Source organism: Typopeltis vanoorti, chromosome 7 (genome assembly GCF_054136105.1).
Source record: "Typopeltis vanoorti isolate ZY-2024b chromosome 7, IOZ_Tvanoo_1.0, whole genome shotgun sequence".
Lineage (NCBI taxonomy): Eukaryota > Metazoa > Arthropoda > Arachnida > Uropygi > Thelyphonidae > Typopeltis > Typopeltis vanoorti.
Genome location: NC_143555.1, coordinates 61153481 through 61173514, shown reverse-complemented (window position 1 = coordinate 61173514; position 20034 = coordinate 61153481). Strand labels below are relative to the sequence as shown.

At 32.8% G+C, this 20034-nt stretch overlaps 1 protein-coding gene across 1 annotated transcript in view; it reads left to right on the top strand.

Annotated features, from left to right (window-relative positions):
- The first annotated feature begins 3138 nt into the window (after window positions 1-3138).
- Window positions 3139-20034, top strand: part of LOC150104714 (major facilitator superfamily domain-containing protein 6-like) — a 63182-nt gene continuing 46286 nt past the window's right edge. Inside the window, exon 1 of the mRNA XM_090395890.1 lies at window positions 3139-3238. The gene's annotated coding sequence lies outside the window, so the exon portion shown is untranslated. The remainder of the gene's footprint in view (window positions 3239-20034) is intronic.

Sequence of the window (20034 nt, the reverse complement as noted above, 5' to 3'; positions counted from 1 at the left end):
CTCTGATAATAAAATTTGCCGACATAAAAGAATTATATTTGAGAAGTATGACGATTCTGTCTCTAAAGCTAATGAATTATTTAGAATTAACAAGACATGCCAGGTATTAAGCCAGTCCAGTATATTTTGTCTGTCAGTATGTGTATGTGTGAGTGCATTTCAGCACGTTTCTCAGTTTGAAGTGCGAATCCTCAGTTTCCAGGAATGGGAAAACCCCACAATCACAGCCTGAGATTGGTTAACTGAACTTCAGCTTAGAAAACATTTTAGCATTTTCAAAGAATTTGAACCAGGGCGATTTTACGCAAAGGCCGTGTGTCATCCTTAAACATGTACCATGGAGGCGCTCCTGTCCACTATAAATGACTTCCATAAAAAGTGCAATTTAAGACTTCTCTGATTATATGAAACATTAGATTTCAGAATAAAATTAAAAAAAAAAGAAACAAAGGAATTTCGTCTCCGAAATATCAAGTTCATTTTAGGTTATCGAAGAACTGTATTTGAAAACCTTTTCCTTCATATAAATGTACTAAAGTTATTTTACTTAATTTTTTACCTCACAGAAAATTGTCAATTTTAATTTCAAAATGTAAATCGATTTTGCATAAAGCGTTTTTAAGAACCATACTACTAAAAATTATTACATTTACATTATTTTAGACATATTAAACCAATTTTGAAATTTCAAGAGTCGAAGTACTGAACTAATTCCAATGCTCCTGTTTCTAAGTATCATGATTTAATTCTAAATTTCGTTGATGTAACAAATAACTAGTTTATGGCACACTTTCGGCGTTAGTTGTAGAAGTCATCCTTGCTACAACTTTAGGCTACGCCTCTGCACAAGAAGGTAGCTGAAATTTGACACCCATGCCTCCAGTATAATTAGAATTGGTACAATCCAAATCAGACATACCAGCTTCGCCCTGATAGAGCAGTCCCACTAATGTTTAAATTGCTCCAAAATTCGGATCATAATAGCGTTTTCCTCAAATCAGGTGTTCAAAAGTTTGAATCTATGAGATGAAACATATGAAACTTTTGTGTTCTACAAAAGAAAAGTTTCATATGTTTCATCTCATAGATTCAAACTTTTGAAGTGTATATTATCACGCAGCTGTCCGAAATGTCAACATTCAATATTATAATGAAATTTTCATGGAAAAAAACAACGACATGTACTGACAAAGAATTGGCATCATGTCATGATCTCTCTTCCGAGCTGCACTACTGAGAGGATGTTTAATGGTAGCCATTCAACAGATATTCTCTAAATGCAACCGTCAGATATATCCATTCTTCAGAGTAAGCGGCTCCTTCATAAAGACTGTTTCTTTCCATCATTCCGCCTTCCAGGAAACGTAAAACAGTATATTGCAAATTAGTTGGCCTAGATATAAATGAAAACCAAGACCGCAATGCTGCCAGTGGCTGGTGGACCAACTTATGGTAAATCAATTTATATCTACAGCTGTGTAAAAAATGGTAAAAAATATCACTATGGCTAATCCAAGCCTTTTCTGCCAATTCTCTTAGCCGACAAGGTAATTTCTTAACTAATACTATTATCAAAAATACAACAGTAAAAACGCTTGCTACAATAAGTAAAGCCAAAATGTACTTCTAACAAGTCGTTCCATATTAGTCAAGAATTGTAGAATGCAACAAACATAATAAATCATTCAAAACTGACTGCGGCTGATATCATTAAAATAATAAAGCATGATAGTGAAATCTAAGAATGGTTTTCTGAACATTACTTTATCTTAATCAAAGCTTAACATAAAGTGATGAAAGAGAGATGAAAGTGTTGTTCTCCTCGAAAAGAAATAGCTTCTTTTCCGAAAGTTTTTTTCTCAGATCATTATCTACTAATGTTTATTTTTTACTCTTGTTTCTGCGTCTGCGAACAAACTAAACATTACATTATTACATTATTGCATTAATTTAAAGTCATTGACAGATACAAGAACAATCAACTTAAACTAATAAATTATCTCTAAAGAGTGAGATAAGCACGAAGATTTCCATAGAAAAGTTATGAGAAACTCAAGGTATTGCTCTTGACGTCTGTTAATATAATAGGGTTTTAGCACAACTCTATTTCATAAGCGTGAAATCATCTAGATGATGTCTTTGAGACATTTCAAGACATCCAAGTTTGCAATTTTATTCCATCACGAAAAGAGCTTCCTTCAAACACAATTCGCATAGCCAAAAATTAGTTCCAAAATGAAACTTTCTGCCAGTATAAATGATTATAAAAAATCCTAGACATACAAATATTTACATATATTAGTGATATAGCAATTGCAAAATAGCAGCCAATCATATAACGCAAACTAAAAAACGAATATAATTCTAGTCTTATGAGACAAAATTTGTAAATAAAATGTAAAGGAAAATGCTTGAACAAAAGTGAAACTATCTCAAAGAGTAAACGTGATGTGGGTGGCTCATAGACTCTGAAGCACGGTCGAAGATCAAATACTAATTAAAAATAATGAAAGATCTTCATCTAACTGCATATGATGATATAAATTCCAAACAAACAATGTTCTGAATCGTTAAACGTAGGAATTTCTTATTCGATAACTATCCAAATTTTATAAGTAGGAATACGATTACAGTTTAAAAACAATATGATTTATGACTTTCTCAAAATTACATAATATACTTTTTTCAGTTTTGAAAAAACATCACTTATGGAACGTGTTGCATTTCTAGCTGTCGTGAATACATTAGTTACATGCACTGCGCAAACTTGCACCCATACTCCTAATTTCAGTAAACTGAATTCAAGTTATTCGTATTGCTTCTCTTAAACTAATCTGATATCCTAGTGGAGCATAAAAGCAGAAGAGCCTTAACAACATGAAATGTAAAAAAAAAAAAAATGTGCGTACATGAAATCAGAAATAAAGCAGAAGGAGGAAGCCAATTAAGGAGCAGTGCTGCTTCTAGCGGCACTCTCATCTAGTGGTTAAGTAATATAGTATTAAGTTTCTTTATAGCATCCATCTGTACGATCGAGAAAATGAGGTCACGGATCACGGCCAGTATCTAAAGCTAATCAGAGGTCGAGGTCCTTGTTTACAAATAAAGACGATGATTCTCTGAAATTTTCAGTTTGGAGAGATTGTGAAGGGTCGTAGTATGACCATCCTCTACTAACAAGCTGGCACTTTGCTCTGACGTATCACCAGTACCGACATGTTGTGGCCAAGTAACTCGGGTAAGTAATGTAGACTGTGACTTTCTATTCAACTGAAATTGAACGTTTAGTTGAAGGATAATAAGCAGTGTACGTTAATGTGATATATTGCAGCTTCTTTTTATGTATGTACATATAATCTCCCTTTCATCGTAATATATTAATTAATGTTTATACTTTGGAGAAGCGAAGTCTGGTAAATATACTAAAATAAGAGTAGTTTATGTTCTTTTCTACTACTATAAACCACTATAGCAGTAACGTATACAAACGAAGCCTAAATTTTATAGGAAACGCAAAAATATAAACACCTCAGATTTATCTGCATCATTTTAAAATAGTATTATGGTTCGCATTTTATGTCAGGAAAAAAACTGAATTGACAATTTTTACACTGAATTTATATATACTTATTTTGAATAGTTTGGTTCATTTAAATATTAACATATAAAAAAGCATTTAGTTTTCTTACATCTGATCAACGAGATAAATAAACTAATAAAATAACTGACCTAGATGATCAAGGATTCAGACCAAACTGACATACTTATATGAATATATATATACGCTTTCACGTCGTATGTTTCGAGTATTTTGATAAGTGTCTGTCTGTGATATACAGTTTATATATATATATAAACTGGAAAAGAATTCCCGTTTGGAAATTTCACCCTAACTTTTTCCCAAAATAACATAACATTATGCCAGCTAAATGGTGTGCCTTAATTGAATGATATTCAAACAGATATAGTCGTATTAAACAATTTAAAATAATTAAAATTAAATAGAAAAAATAAGTACCACGAATATCTAGAACAAGTTATAAATACTCGTACGTAATTCATGTATTACATCATAAATCTTATCTCATGATGAGACAATATGATTTTAATGACTAAATCATATTAAATCGACCACAAAAAAGCCGTGTCGTAATGGCATTAGTGTATTGACCTCATTAACACAAATAAGCCTGGATCTATTTTTGACATAATTTCGTTTTGTCGTATTTTGTTATTAAAACCGGTAAAATTATAGTGAAGAAAAAAATGGAAAAAAAATCTTTCTGTAAGCAGCCCTAAACTACAACATAGGAGTTTTTGCTGAACTCCTATTCAGCAAAAATAAACCTACTAGTCTATCTCCTATTCACACCACCACATCGATGTTAGCAGTAGTATCTCTTATAATTGCTTATGTACGATATAATATTTAATCATTCGGAGTTGAATTTTCGATTGTCAATATTTTGATTGTTTTTGCAAGAATTATGATGTTCGTGATAAAGGTATGTTAATAAAAGGACCTCCTCAAGTGCTTCAGCAAGTCCACAAGGATTGTTAAATCCTTGTGGACTTGTGGATAAATGTGTGAAAATTAAAAAGTCTCTTTTTATTTTTTTCTTAATATAGACTAATTTTTCGCTTATATACTCCATGTACTTTTTTTAATAACTCTTTCCCAAGAAATGGTCTAAATGAAAGTAAAATGGAAATTACTTGTAAAATTATACAGATAACATTAAACGAAATTTCATCCAGCCAGTGAGGGATTATTAACATCAGTTGGAATATCTTCGTTAATTTTTTTCAATAAAATGTACCTACTAGAATCAAAATTGAACCAGAGGAACATATCTTATGTGATTCCTAAATACAAGATTCCTAAATATTAGCCAGAGTGGCATTGTAATATAATAATTTATCAATATATAATTTCGACACGTTTTCCCCTTTGTACCCAGTGCAAATAGCCTGATTTGGTTCATGAATTTTTTGTATAGAATACAAATACAATTTTTATGGATATTCGACCCAGCTAGAATACCAGAATTACTGCGTATTAATATAATGCCCAAACGAAATGACTCATAGGTGTTTGCACATTTTGCGAAATGCAGAATAATAATAATATATATTTTTTAAAATTACCTACTGTTTTTATGGACTTAGTATTCATACGATAGGATGTGATATTCATAAAGAATATTACACTTTTTTGAAGGCTTCACGAAAATGTACATCCAGAATGATATGACAGGACCAGTCAAAGTATTCATTGAATTTTTTGAATTAAAAATTACACTTAAATAGTTTGCATGATCATTAAAATAAAATACTTTAAAAAGCTTTCATACAAAGAAAAGTCAGTAATCGATTTTTCGAATGATATTTAAACAGTAATGTGGTTATCATTATAGATAATTATTAATTAAAAAATCTTGTAAAAGATTTTTGTAGATATATAACTTTTAGATAAATGTAAGTATAAAATTCATGTATGTACTGTAAAATACTGGGATGAATGGAAGCGGCAGTAGCTTTAAATCTTTATGGTGCTTTGGGACAGAAGTGGTGAACAGGTCTGAAAGTCCGAATAGCAACGAGGTCGCCTGTTAGACAAGAATAACATTTATAATATGAGTTTTTAGTGTAACTCTTTATGCTGAAATATTTACTTTTCCAGAATAATGCATAAAGATTACAGTGTTAAAGAAGAAATGTGATAATTTTCGGTCTTAAAGTCGAATCAATTCAGCTAATTTTTATCAAGGCTAAACTGTAAAAGCTAGGGTTAATTAAGTCTGACTTAACTAACCACACGCGCGGGCGCAGATGACAGTGTTACATCACCTAAAATAAAGCTAACTTCTCGGTAATTATTTCGATTAATGTATGCACAAATCATGAACACAAATTACCTCCAACTTTAATTGGAAAGTCATCAAGAAAAGCCTGAACAAGCAAGCTAACAAAAAGCTTTTTAGTTCTGATAGTATCTCACGAACTGCGTTCAAGAGATGTGCTCCTGAAAGTACCTGTCCTTTATTACTATATATATCATATTATACTCAGAAGTCATCCATAATATCGAAGCAGGCACATATGCAGCGATTCCAAAAAAGGACATAAGTGTCTAACATCAAACTATCGACCTATTGCTTTCATCTCAGTGCTGGGTAAAGTAATGGGGAACGTCATCAACCGTCGACCTTTAAACAAATTGGAAAAAACTGTCAAGTAATCAATGATCACCAGTATGGAATATGTAAACAAGATTAACGGCACATTTCCTGGCCTACGTTAGGATATGTATCGTGGAAAGGTAACAAGAAACGTGCTATTGCATACGACATTTTCAATTTTCAAGGCATTTCATAAGGCTTTTCATAATGCATTTCATCTAGGGCTTCTCAGCAAACTGTCATCTAGTGATATATATGTGTTTCATATCTTTTGTAAGTGGATTGTCATTTCTCTGTGGTCGTTAACTGAGTGGGGTGAGTGTTCTCTCTCTCTCTCTCTTCAAACTTTCTTACTAATACAGGTGTATCTCAGTACTGTTATTTCATCCATTCTTTTCCTCCTATACATAAATGGCCTTCTCTCACTTACTTCAAACCCTATCCATAATTTTTTTAAGAACAGCACTGTCCATTCCCACTACACATTCGACAAACTTTGTAACTCTAACATCTCCAGATTCAAAATCATTTAGAGTGCCCTAAAAACAAAAACGGTCTCAGTTCTTCTCCATTTACCTTTCCTAATGTTAAGTAACAGTCCAGACCAGGTCTGTCTTCTAGCTGACTCTTACCTCTAGCCTCTCCTGGACAAACATATTACTTCTATAGCATTCTCAAGTTCCGAAAAACATCGCATCGTTTTTCACTTAAGACGTTATTGTTTCCACTGTCCAGCCACTAGCTTTGTAAAAATCCCAAATTCAACCAACCTTAAAATATTGTTCTCACATTTGATGTTGTACATCTAAAACATCTGTAAATATTTTTGACACCTTACAAGAAGGTATGATCAAGAAGGTGTCCTAATTGACAAACCCCTCTTTAACACTCTCTGAACGACTCGACTTCCGAAAAATATCGCATCGTTTTTTGGTCAAGAAGTTATTGTTTTTACTGTCCAACCACTAACTCTACAAATCAAATTCGACTAACCTTACAATATTGCTCTTACAATTGATGTTGTACAAGTACCCAACGTCTTTTTACAGGTGAATTGCTGACTCAACGAGCCTGCTGTTCCCATTTTTCATTTCATCTATCTCGATTCTGTGGAACAGTCTTCCCCATGAAATATTTCCCCAATGACTACAACCTCCAGCACTTCAAAAAGAATATCAACAGATGATTTTTCTTTTGATCCCTGCCCATAACCAGCTCCGATTTTTATAATATTTGTGGCCTCTCCTGATTGGAGGTCATAAAAAAATAATAATGCTTTAATATCCTTAACACATTCCTGTAACTTCCACATATTTTCCAATTATTTTGATATTTTACAGGAATCCTTTAGGACAATTATAAAAACAGAAAAACTCTTCACACTTCACCTGCAATTCAAATGGCGATAGTGTCAATCCTTGCAGCTAAAACATTATGAAATTATTTTAATTTTAAAAGTAATGCCTTTCATTCCAAAACAAGCGGTGAAATTCTCGATTCACATCAAAATCTGTTTAATCATAGCATAATGTTGAAAACATTGTATTTTTTTATTTCCAGTTACTCTGGGCAAATTACCATCTTTCCTACAGATAACCGTTAAAACTCAACACTCACCTACGAGATATTTTTTATCATTGACTGCTTCTTACTATATCTTCCCTTATAATCCTAATGGAATTATTACATATTATAACATAATATATTATAATATGTCGCTTATAACATAAAATGATAGAGAATGACACGCTACTGGCGAGTTTATGAAAATTAAAGTTGGGAAAAATTATATTCTTGGTTTCTCTTCTGGGTCTGGTTCCTACTGTCGAGACCTCAACAGAGGTCGAAAGTGGTCTGAGCAATGGTCTTCCCATAATGCAGGGCATTATGCATGTCCAAAAGGGGGGGATGTGCTTTGCATAAAGAGATACTGAGGCAATTGATGTGAAGTCATTAGTTTTTATATACAAGTAGCCCAGTCGTGAAGATACCTTGCGCGCAAACTTTGTTTGCTTTCACTTGGATAAAGGATGAAACCAAGAATATAATTTCTTGGCATCTTTAATTTATAGTATAAACAAGCAAAAAAAACTTTCAACATCTATCTCTGATCTATTTTATCCATAAAATCGTCCATAAAAGTTCGATGTAGTTGTTAAATGACTGATAGCTGTTAAATATCACATAGTGATAGCAAACAAACTACGTGTAGATCACTGTGAATGTCTTAGATGAGATGATTTAACATAAAACTTGTTATTCAAGTTTTACATTGCTATAAGACCACCACCTAACTTATTGGATCTCCAGGTGCCAAATCAGCTAACCCTTAGACCACCCAGAATACTAATAAGAGCAATAGTTTATAACGTTTCTTGTGGGTGAGATTACAATAACATATAATACAACGGTTATTCATTATGTGAACCGACATTTATACAACGTTTTAATGCCATACTTTTAGATATGTTCTTCTTGACTGCATCATCAATAGCAAATAACACGAGGTGACGATGTTCTACTAATGTCAGACGACACATGACTCCAAAGGACTTTGAAAAATCTCTGAGCATAGATTAATATTATTTACTATGCGTCCAAATGCATTTACAACGTGCATTAAAAGATACTCTGATACTGGTCTGGTTGGCCGGGTGGTTAGCGTATCCGCTCTTCAACCAACAGGTTACGGGATTGAATCCCGCTGTGTGTGACTGCGTTTAGATGGAAGATGAATTTTATCACCCAGTGTGAGACCAAACCTATGGATAGGGTTTACGGATTATGTAAAAAAATACAGAAAAAAATCTAAAATTAACAAAAATAGAAAAACCTAGTCCACCGTGTGGTATGAATGTACTATAGAATTTTAAAAAAAAACTTTCGTGAATAGCCACATAAAAAATAAAACATTCAGATCATCTTAACTTTTAAGCAGTATGCAAAAAGAGTTGATTTAAATGAAAGTTATGAAAACTTAAAAGCAGTAATTACTTTAAAATAGCCTTGCAGTAATTTAAAAGACATAAGGACATAATTTGTTAAGGACATAATTTTGACAGCCAAAAATGGCGCGATGAGTCTACTGCACAATTTAACTCAGATATAGAAGTATGTATTTAAATACATATTTCTATATCTGAGTGCAATTAAACTTTGAATCCAGTTATTTTCATAAAGCATTCAGAGAAGGGAAGACTCCATATGTTTGCAAACTCTATCTTGCTATTATCATTTATAATAGAATAAGCAACACACTTATTTGAAAAAAAAAACATAATTTTAACACTATGTAAAATAAAATGTATTCTTACATAACACTGTACGAAATTTGATGGATATAAAAGTCCTCCCAGTATCGAACCCCATTGATTATTAGAAAAACTTTTCTATGTTATTTTAAGAAATACTGAATTGTTGAGACTGTCTCAAGTTATAAGTTTTTAAAATTGAGAATAATCTGTTATTCAAGTTTTACATTGCAAAACAGAAGTCTCAAATTACAAAACAAAATGCGAAATAGAAGAATGAACACAAACAGATAAAAGTGGTTCCCTGATGCCAATGCACAAACTTTTGAGCCTATCCGGCTATTCTGATATAATCAAGTATCACGAATTAATTCTAATCATGTTCTTTAATAGAGGGGAAAAAATAATTTCGTTGAAGTCCGAAAAGTAAGCAGCAGAAAAAAATTGTCAAACCAATATTGTATTTCAAAACAGATTTTTAAGCTCTTCTAATATTACGAACCATCTACAAAGAATAATTATAATTATATAAGCAAATAATATTATACATGCACAATACTTTTTCCTTAATTAAAATAATAAATACCTGTATATATTTTGGCGAGAGCAAAAGTTTTCGATTACTAAAATCACTTAAACTACCTACATTTTATACATAGTAAAGAGAATGGGGGGGAAATATTTTTTTTTATGTTGGGCCCATACACGAGAGGTTAGTTGGTCAACTTACAGTACGTTACTACCGGGTTTAGGAAGAGAATTTGGAAACGAGTAACTAGTTCACGTTAGATTTGAAGGTTTGTGCATTGCATTCCTTGGGAAACACATGGGAAGGAAGTATGTTTCAAAATACTGCAGTAGTAAGAATGAAGGAGGAGAAAGAGAAACTTATTCTATGAGCATATGAAGTTTGACTGTGAAGTTGGGGGTATCCGCATATGTTTCAATGGATTTGGTGGGAGAAATTATTGATGATAGACGCCTCTGTGAGAGTCGTTGTTGGAGTGAGTTGGTAAGAGATGAGTCGTAATTAGTCTGACTGCTCTCTTCCGTATTGCATCGAGTAATTTTAAGGAGTATATTTAGAAATTTGCGCAGTTGAGTATCTACCGGCCAGTTTTATTTTAGATATCGAACTTATGCACGAAATTTATCTGTCAAGACTAATCATGAAAAACGTTTCTACGGAGTGTTTCTTTACGACAGAACAATTTCGTAACGAATTTGAATATCTATTCAATATTAAAGGTTAGTATGGTTTTTTTAATGAAAGTATTAAATATTGGAGAGTGAGAGTTTCATCTTAGGAAGCAATAAGAAACTTTTAACGCATATGCTCAATTATTACCTATTTCCAAAAAAATATAAAAATATTACCTATAGAACAAAGACTAAGAAAGCAGTAGAATGAGAGACTATAACATACTACTTGACTTAAATTAATGATAGGAAGTGTACAGTGAAACATAATTTTTGCTATGCACTAATGGTTCTCATTTGAATGGCGACTGTTATCGGGATATTGGTTGTTTTCATCTATCAGGAAAATATTATATATATATCATAAGTAAGTTCCACAAAGTTAAACTAAGATTATTTGTAATCGTATTTAGAAGATCTGAAACTAATTAAGGATACTTTTGTTCTGGTGCAGTTGCCCTGCAATCCTCGCAAAAGTGAATATCCAAAGGATGAAAAATTCACCATAGAAACAACCCTCCTAAACTATTACAATAACATGACAGCTCTTTCTCCAACTTGCACTGTACTTTTAGAGGTAGCAAAGCATTTGACTGAGGAAAATCTTTCGTACTCGTCGCACATAACGTCGTGTTGTAATTTTCCCTGAACTTAAGACAAAGTTAAAAATTAGAGTATCTAATACAATTTAAAAAAATATGAAAAGTTTCATATTTTGTTTAGTAAGAAATCGTGTTTAAAATTAGCTTCCGACAGATAGGAACGATAGGATAAGTATAAGTATGGAGAATGAGTTAGCTTACAGATCTCAGGCTTTTGTACTGCATGCGAAACTTTGATTCAAAACTTAGAATCATAAAATATTTTAAAGATTTAGAGGCGTTTAGAGGATAGTGGAAAAATTCCTATAGGAAAAATTCAAATAAAATAGGAAAGAGAAAGTAATATGCTAATTGAATTTATCAACCGGCCTAAAATGATAAATTGTAAGAAAGGGCGACTGAATATAAGAATTTTGATAATAAAGATATTAAATATTATTATAGCCCCCTCCTGGTGGAAGGGGACTATAATTAAATTAAAAGTGTTCAATATTTTCATGAGAGACTGTACACCGAAGTACATTCGGGGAAGTGCACACGATACAGTTCCTAAAATGCACAAATTACAGTAAGCCAATCAATAACAAACACTTCGCCATTTTGGTTAGATCTTTGTCTAACTTTGCCCACTTGAACTTCGTTTTCTCAAGTCATGTTTTCCTAATCACGTGACAAAACTATCTTACATATCCATAGAGGTATCTGACATGATCACGATCGACAATAAATCATACTGGAGATATGGAAGAGAGAAATGAGGGTGGTGAGAGATATTCATAACACTAGTAACAAAGGTCAGAACTTTGTAGGATTGAATGAACTCTTTGAAATCATCTAATAAGCACAGTGTGCATTATTTTTGGCCTTAAAACATAGATTTAATTTTGGTAGTGAAACAAGCATGCAGAGAAATAACTACAATGAGAAAATAAAATTTATACATTTCACCTAAACAATATGGTCCATAGATAAATAGCATATTGTACTAAAAATCTGCAGGAAATATACGGATACAATATAAATGAAATCATGATAATATCTGTTTCATCATCTCATCACACTATTATAGCAGAAATGTACCAAACCAAGGTTTTTTAAGATGGAAGAAGTATATGACTGGGTTTTACAAAATATTTTAGAAGAGCAACGATTTCGTGGTTGAATAAATTAGTCAGTTTTTCATCTATTGCACTTTTTGTTTCCAAAATATACAATCAACATTTTTATCTCATTCAGTATTACACTACATGTCATTAGTACTACGTATACAAACGTCATACAATTAGCAACATAATTATTAAGCATTTCTGCTTTATCATTAATATACGCAGAAAAGCACTAGTGCAACAGAATTCTTCTGTAATATAATAACAGATGAAGCTGCACGTAGTGTGTAGATGATGTCATGACTAAGGTGGTAAGTGGTTCCAAGTTGTATATTTATAACCTTTACAAAGCCAGCAATCTATATATTTCGCTCTCAACCGATGAACTTTCTTTGTGTATATATATATATGTGTGTGTGTGTGTGTGTGTGGTGCAAAGCATTGAGAATACAGGTTTCATAACTCAGTAATAAATTTCTTTTGTATAACTAACCTTTGATTACAGATATTCCATAAGATTACAGATATTTCATGAATCTTCTTTATATATATATTTTTTAAATTGAATGACTAGAAACCGAGAAAATGAAAACAAAGTTTAATAGCACAATTAGTTTCAGCCTTCTTTAGGTGCACATTAAAAAAGAAATAACCAGTAAAACATAGAGGAAATAATTGTAAAAATCACTGAAAGTTGGTGTATATATATATATATATATATATATATATATATATATATATATATATATATATATATATATATATATATATATATTCAACGTTGAAACGTTGAAGTCTGCGCATTCAAAACTGTTGTCTCGTTGGCTTCATTGTTGGGCGTATGCATGCGTATAACATCTCGCGAACGCCAGTATTTGATCATAGCACAATGTCAGTCTGAAAGGGTGTAACTTAGGTTGTTGTTGAGATGTGGGGGGTTAATAAGGATTTCTTTTAATTCTATTATTTTTCTTTATTATTCATCGTAGCAACGGAAAATGTTATTAGACTCGTCCCATAGGACTGTATGGCTAAAGTTATCTTCATTAGAATCGGCCGAGAACAGAACATGACTAGACAAAGCACTAGCTCGCGTTCTCTTGAAATTGACTCTCTTATGTCCTTCAATGCTTAACTCGATCGATTTCTCTGTTTGGCCAAAGTATGGTATATCACTGTTGCACCAAATCTGGTAAACACCGGGATATTTAAGGTTGTGATGTCTAGGTTTCGGACAGCTCATTGAGGAGCAGATTTTCGGAAGAGGAGTAAATTGTATTCTTATATTGTATTTCCTAAGAACCTTGGCCAATTTGGGTGATACAGAGCTTATGTATGGTATACAAATATTACCTTTAACCCTATTGGTCTCTTCATTATTGCGAGCGGGTGGATTTAGTAGGAATTTGTCGATTGTTATTTTGTGAATAACCATTTAGTTGAAAAGTAGACCTGAGAAAATTGCGTTCTTTATGAAGTTCTATCTCATCATAAGAGAGCAAACACGATTTCCTAGTGTAGAAATGATTCCAAACTTTTAAGGAGGATAATGATGGGATTGACCGTGGAGATATCTGTTGGTGTGGGTAGCTTTTCTGTAAATCGAGATTTTTAATTTCTCTGAGGTCAGTTTGATGTCCAAAAAAGGAAGAGAACCATTAGCTTCAAACTCAGCCGTAAATTTTATGTTCGGATGTTGATTATTTAGATGTTCTAGGAAGTTCAGGAGAGAGTCATGGCCATGGCTCCAAATCAGGAAAATGTCATCAATATATCTTTTCCAAATTCTTGGTTTTAAAAGATAAGAAGAGATGTCTTTAACTTCCAGATCTTCTAAATAGATGTTCGCAAGTACAGGTGACAACGGGTTACCCATTGCAAGGCCATAATTTTGTTTATAGATGGTGTCCTGAAACTTAAAGTATCCTGAGGGGATGCAATAAGTAATTAAGGCCATGATCTTTTTAGATAATTTATCTTTGAGTAGTACAAGAACTTCATCCGTAGGAACATGAGGAGACTATATTAAAACTAGCCATGATTTCATTTTCCTTAATAATAATATCTTTATAACAATAATATCTAATAAGCATAATAATATTTAAGAACATATGGTAAATATGTTCCTGTCTCCTATATTAGCTAACATATGTTTTGAAGATTTCGAACAAAAGGCAATCTCCTCAGCTACTCTTAAACCAAAAATTTGGCTGAGATTTGTAGATGACATATTTCTTATCTGGGAACACGGCACCGATAACTTTCAGTCATTTTTTAAATCATTTAAATAACTTCCACCAAGACATCAAATTAACAATGGAGGTTGAAGAAAATGGATCTCTTCCCTTCCTGGACGTAAGACTTACTAAGACATCTGATTCTATAAAAATCTCAATCTTTAGAAAATCTACACACACTGATAGATACCTACATGCGTCCTCACATCACTATCCTGCACAGAAAGTGGGTATCATCTCAACTCTAGCACATCGTGCCAGATCTATACTGTCAGATGATGAAGAGCTAAAAATATGAACTACAACATCTACAAAACACTTTCACAAGTAATGGCTACTCGTCGAAAACTATTAATAAGCGTCTATACCGCCGCAATCAAAACAACTCAGAAACACACAAGACAACCCCAAAGGTTATATCTACTTATCATACATCAGCTCGCTCTCCACGAAACTAAGAAGAATTTTACGAAAGTTCAACATAAAAACCTGCTTCTCTACTCTTCCTAAACTAAGATCGATTTTAAGCAAATACAAACAAGCTCACAACCATCTACAATTCCCAGGAGTGTACAAAATCACGTGTGACTGCGGAAACAATACCATGGCCAAACTAAAAAATCCAACCTCCTATGACTGGAAGAACACCAGAGGGACATTGCCTACAAAAGAACGAGAGCAAGTGCTCTGTCAAGCCATGCACTGCTTTCAGTAAACACAAATGATGAAGGTCTTCAACATGAGAAAAACTGGACAACAACTTCAAACCTTGATATATGCCGTGACGAGGTGGAGCGCCGCATAGTTCGAGTCTAAGGAAATTGTTATGGATTCTCATCATATAAATGATAACCTCAGTTATAATATACCGGACTCTTTCAACTCTGCTATCCGATATTGGCACACTCGTGAAATCAGACGCACGCAGATGACCAACAATAGAACTTCAACACGGACTGTAACTACAGTTCCAAGCTAACTGAATTTTGCAATAGTCGTTTTTATAGTGATACGATGTTTCTTATAGCGTTTTATATTTGCTTTCTATGTTCCCACGCCTGAAGAAGTCGGACAATCCGATGAAACATTGCGTTTTGAATAGATTTAATTGTTATTTCTAGTTCTCGGATCTAAGTCAGTATATATAAATATGAATATATATATATATATATATATATATGTGTGTGTGTGTGTGTGTGTGTGTGTGTATGACAGAATGATCATTAACTCGGTTAACATACATAGTTTTATGAAGAATTGAATGACTAGAACCGAGATTTAATTAAAAAGGTTTTAATATAAAAACACTACTCGTTTCGGCCTGTAACAGCCTTCTTCAGGTTACATAATAATTGAAATTAAAGAAAGAAAACACACTAAACATTGAAGGTTAAAAGACTATGAACAACATAGACAGTCTCTATACATAATTAGCATGAAAACGTTGTAGTTGTATTTGAAGTTGTTCTTTCGTTTGTTGCATTGTTGGGAGAGTGCGTGCTTACAGCCTCACGTGAACGCCATTACATGATTACAGCTGAATGACTATCTGGGAGGTTGTAGCTCAAGTTGTTATTTAGATGAACAAAATTGAAGATGATTTCTCTAGATTCCACGATTTTTCTCTCTAGTTCTTCACTGCAACGGAAGATGTTAATAGATGTTTCCTAGCAGACTTTGCGACTTTGGTTTTCATCATTAGGATTAGCCGAGAAAAGGATATGACTTGATAATGCACTCGCTCGCTGTCTCTTGTAAGTAATGTCCCTCATGTGTTCTTCCATACGCAATTCTACAGATTTGTTTGTCTGCCCAAAATAAAGAATATCACAATCACACAATGTTTTATATACATCGGGGTATTTGAGTTGATGATGACAAGGTTTTGGGTGGCTAATTAAGAAACGGATCTTAGGAAGTGGAGTGAACAAGGTTCTGATATTGTATTTTCTTAGAACTTTTGCTAATTTATGTGAAACAGAACTTATGTAAGGAATAGATATATTGCCTTTGAATCTATTTGTTTCTTCTGAGTGATGTCTAGGAGGATTAAGAAGGAATTTTTCAATGATTTTCTTGGAATATCCATTAACTTCGAAAGAAGTTTTCAGATGGTTTATTTCTGTAAGAAGTTCATTTGGGTCATCTCAGTCTCTATACATAATTATGTATAGAGACTGTCTATGTTGTTCATAGTCTTTTAACCTTCAATGTTTAGTGTTTTTTCTTTCTTTTATAATGTCACCTGAAGAAGGCTGTTACAGGCCAAAACTAGTAGTGTTTTTATAATAAAACCTTTTTACTTAAATCTCGGTTGTAGTCATTCAATTCTTCATATATATATACTAATGACATATAGTGTAATATTGCATGAGATAAAAATGTTGGATGTATATTTTGGAATAAAAAGTGCAATACATGAAAAACTGACTAATTTAGTCAACCACGAAATCGTTGCTCTTTTAAAGTATTTTGTAAAACCCAGTCATATACTTCTTCCATCTTAAAAAACCTTGGTTTGGTACATTTCTGCTATAATAGTGTGATGAGATGATGAAACATATATTATCATGATTTCATTTATATTGTATTCGTATATTTATATTCCTGCAGATTTTTAGTACAATATGCTATTTATCTATGGACCATATTGTTTAGGTGAAATGTATAAATTTTATTTTCTCACTGTAGTTATTTCTCTGCATGCTTGTTTCACTACCAAAATTAAATCTGTGTTTTAAGGCCAAAAATAATGCACACTGTTCTCCATTATCATTTCGTATTGAGGTATCCCGTACTCGAGATCACCATTACTCCTAATCAATAAGTATTCTAGAAGCTACTTTACTGATCTATTTTTAATATAATTATTGGTAAAAATAGACTTGTTGGTGCTTACGATACTAACCAATAGCTGCTTATAATTTGTTGCGACATCTCTTGGTTCCCCACTATGTGGCCCAAGTTTTACAAATAAGATGCTTTTTATGAGATGCTACTTTTAGAGAGAGAAAGTAGATAAAACAGTGTAGGAATTAAGTACAGAACATATTTTGTCTAACATTTTATATGTGGATTACGCATATAAAATGAGGATGTAAATTGTACTGTATTTTTACAACAGGATGTAAAAATATAGTACAATTAGTATTGCGGATGATTAAGGGTTCGATAATCCCGAAAGAATCCCTTCAATGGAACTTTTGTTTTTAAAAAAAATCACATGCTGTAACTGTTTTCTGTTTAAAATGGTTAAGCAATATGATTGTATAAAAGTTTAAGGGGGGGGGGGATGGAACGCGATCATTCGCTTTTTGGGTGATTCTCATGGAAACAAAAACTGTAAGAAAAATAGTTGCCTGGGGAGTCTTATTTTGACTAAATACGTGCCTGCAGTGGAAAGATCACCCCATCCACAGGCCGCATTCATTTTAGACCGATTAGGTTGAATTTCTTAGCGTTTCTACCTCAGCATAAGACAATTATATTCCAAATTAAGTCGAAATCCGTTGAAGGATGACATGTAGAGGTGGGGAAAAAACAAAAAGAAGAAGAAGAAAAAAAGGACTATTATCGGGAAATTTTTTTTGTTTCAAAATGCAAAATTTTTTTTCTTTTTTGGTTGTGATTAATATTTCAGATTTGGCAGGCAGTGTTCTTTTGAATACTTCTGTTGAATAAAAGTGGCAGAGACCAACAGTACACAATGCAGAATCGCGGTTATAGAATTTCGAATTTTGGTCTAACTGATTCTTGTAGTAAGAGTAGTTAAGTAATTCGGTGTAGTACTTTTCATCGCAGACGATGCTGTACGATAGAAATTATACCCTCACACATGAACTACTTGGCCGGGATAAAGTTTTTTATTTTTTATCTTATTTATAATTTTTATCTTATAATTTATATATCTTATAATTTTTATCTATAATTATAATTAATCTATCATATTTTTTTATCTTATCCTTTGTTAAGAACGAAATAATTTATCCTTGATTTTATGCAGATTTAAGTAGAAACAAAATTCAATTTCTACATCAGCAGCAACTATTTATTGGTGCTCCAGTCAAAGTATCCCAAGTACAATACCTTTTTTTTTAAATTCATAGAATTATTATTTTTCTCATCTATTACTAAAATATCTAATGCGATGATAACTTTTGTTGATAAGAAAACATCTTTTAAATAATTAGCCAGCTATTTTGGGCACAAAATTATTAAAAAGAAAACAGCAATTGTAGCACTACATTTGACGCAGCTAATGGAAATCTAAACTTAAGTTTGAGCAATAAAAGAGTTCCTGATGATCCTCTCACCAACGAGAGCGAAACTTTGTCGTCTCCCACCACTCCGATATATTTCACTAAGTGTTACGAAAGGACAGCAGGTAAGATCGAAAAGATAAAAACCTTCGTATCCTTTATGGAAAGTTGGTAGTTCTCATCTGCGCAGTTAATCCTGTCAGATTTCGTAATTTGATGAGCTCCTCATACCGTTTCATCATGCATACAGTTTCTTTATATTTTTACCACTCAGGCATCATTGCAAAAGCCAAATTACAATTAAAGAAGAATTCTTTCCTTATTATGAAATTGATTATATATTTTTTTTCTAAATGTCATGGGCATAAATATGTGACAGTTGATTTCAAGTCAATATAAAAAAAAGAAACAAAAGCATCTATAGCTCAGTTGGTTTCAACAGAGCTCTGGTTGGAAAGACCAGGTTTCGAATCTCATCTATGACGCGAAGAATATTCATCAAGACTTTTAAATTAAAGGTGAGTTAGCTCCTCTCATATGGAGGTGTGATTTTTTCTCCCAGAAATTCAGTTTTTATGGTCCCTCAAAACAGGCAAACCGGTCCGTGAACGCACATATCTGTAGACCTTTAGAGAATGCAGCAGACGAATGGCAAGCAGGCTGCATTAATTACCGAAAAATCCCAAATTAAGGGTCTCGGACGTACGAAAATTTGGAAAAATGAAGCTTTTGCATATGATTGAATATGTCAAATATCTATTCAATGTGTCATTTATTATACTTTATTTTCAAACTGAAAATGAATTAATATTTTAATTAACAGGGTAGTAACAGTAAAACATTTAACCATCTGTCTGGCTTGACTGTCAACAAGTTAAGAGATCTCTTTTCTAGTTGATCTCGATCTATTTTTGAAATTCCACATTAACGTAAACATCTGATCTTACTGCATTTTACAGCTGTAGGACAAGGGGTATGGGAGAAAACGTGGTTTCATCACAGAATATTTACTACATATTACTTATGGTCGTGTTAGCCTACTTGCATCTGACCGATATTACAAGAGATACCACAGTATAAACAACAGTAAGTTGAGAAGTTAGTGTGCTATCCGCCTTCCTTTTGGGGCCCTCAGGTAGTCACTTACTGAATGTCCATTATTTCCCTGCATACTTCCTTGAATTTTACGAACGATAT